This window comes from Olea europaea, chromosome 3 (assembly GCF_002742605.1).
Source record: "Olea europaea var. sylvestris chromosome 3, O_europaea_v1, whole genome shotgun sequence".
NCBI lineage: Eukaryota > Viridiplantae > Streptophyta > Magnoliopsida > Lamiales > Oleaceae > Olea > Olea europaea.
Window position 1 is genome coordinate 20,097,954 of NC_036239.1, and position 2,195 is coordinate 20,100,148.

A 2,195-nucleotide genomic window follows, 5' to 3' on the forward strand; every position below is an offset into this window, starting at 1 on the left:
AAACAAAATATTTTTTTCTTACTACGTGTGATCCATTGAATATGGATCCAATTTTTCAATTTTTTGGATTCCCTGAAATTTGGTTGTAATGTTCCTGGTAGTATCAAAATGCCTCTATGTCGAGATATCTTATCAATCTTTCGAGAAAATCGAATGTCTCAAAAAAAGATTTTAAGTTCAGTTCTCTCTCTCTTTTTTTTCACACTTGGACAAACTCACCTACTCGACTTCTTAAATTTAAAGTACTTTGTGTATCTACCCAAAAAAACTATTGTTCCGTATAATTATGGAAGAAGATCTGAGTAAGATATGCACTTCCTCAAGAATTAAAAAACCGATCTACTTTCATTTGATATTTTAGCCTAAATGCCTTGACTCCTCAATACTCAATCAAATCCTCTTTTTTTATGATTGAATGCATTTCTATAGTCCCAAATTTAGCAAAGCCCGAACTCTTGACTCTCATTTCTTCTGTGACTAAAGGGACATAACTTAATTTGGTATCTTCTAGTCCCAAACCTCACCTTCTCTTAATGCTCAAAATACTATAATTCCATGAAGGAATGAGTTATGCACGTCTGCTATTTAATTTGGATGAAATCACTCTTCCACCTAATGGTAACGATCCAGGCAACAACTTTGAATATTCATGATGAATTCCAGTCATGTCACTGTACCCTTCGTTGAACACATCAGGGTTCCTATTTCCAAACCTCTCCAGATAGAATGGGGCAGCTGATTCAAGTGACAATTTTGAAATGAGAATTGGATTATGTGAAAATGATGATAGTTTCTGAGGATGCAGAAGCATTTGATGTAGTTTAGTCGACCCATCCCATCCTTAAGCCACAAAATTCAGATGGTAAAGACGACTGTTAATCCAGCCTGGTTTCTCTAACCATTTGCCCATTAATGACTGCCGAAAAGGACATGGGCAAATAGAAGAAGCTAAGAGTCACTTGTTGCATTAGGAAAAATCATGGAGCCTATTGAGGAGCGATTGTTAGGAGTACAATGTTGGATCATTTCATAAAAAGTTTACATCTGAATGACTTCCACTGTAGGAAGCTGTCCATCCAACCTTCATTACTTTCTTCACACAGATTCATTTCTTCAGTCATAAAATTTAGTCTTTTTCTCCAAAGGTTGATGAACTGATATATATAAGAATACCGAGTTGACAAGGCTTGTTTGCAATTTCACGTCTCTACGTATCTAATATTCAATGTGAATCACATCAAATAAAGGCTCCGACTACAATAGCGTACTGATTGAACAACACCGAACCATTTCTTAATAATTGAATAACTTCTCCAACGCACAGTCCAATGCAATGTTAGTTGCATATATTCCCTTCAGAAGAATAAGTACTCTACAGCTACAATCGTGCTTCAGATTTATTTTCAATTGCAAAATTCTATTCATAGAAGCATTCCAGCACTTAATATTGCCATGGAAAATGCTTAAAAACAAACTACTAATGAAGATTGATGCGATTCACAGAAGCATTCAAGCGCATAATGTATTAAGCCAATAACTACAGAAACAAATCTTAAATGAAAATAAATAATTTGCTTATTTGGCAGAAAACTAGAAGTTGCACATCTAGTACAGTAATCACTTGAAAACGATAGAAAACTGATTCCTTATGGATTGAATGCAAGAAAACTTCCCTATAAACTAAGGCAGTATAGGACAGAAATTCCTCGATTCACTCATTCTATTGCCAAAATACAAATAGAAAACCAAAATTCCGTAAACTAAATACCTTTTGTTGGACAGAAAATGTTTGGGCGATTCGTTTGGGAAAGTAGCGTTTGGGGTGCGACCCATCAGTCAGGTCCGCAGAAAAAGAAGAAGAATTATCGTAGGGTTTCGAGGAAACATAAGACTAGCCGTGGAGTTTGTAGGTTACAAGCAGTAACTGGACGTTTGGAAGCGAGGACAAAGAAGAAGAAGAATGGAGTTTGAGGGAAGAGTCAACTCGGGAGAGTCGAGGTAGAAGGTAAGAATCAAGGTTGAGGCGATGGCTAGAAGTTTAGAAGGAAGAGAAGTTGAATAGATAAGCCTCTCCATCCGGCAATTTGACCCTCCCAATACTTCTTCCCCTTGGAGTGTGAGATACCCCATCAAAAGGTCAAAAGGTCGAAAGTCGTTCTCCTTGACAAATGAATACCAACTTCTAACCATTTTTC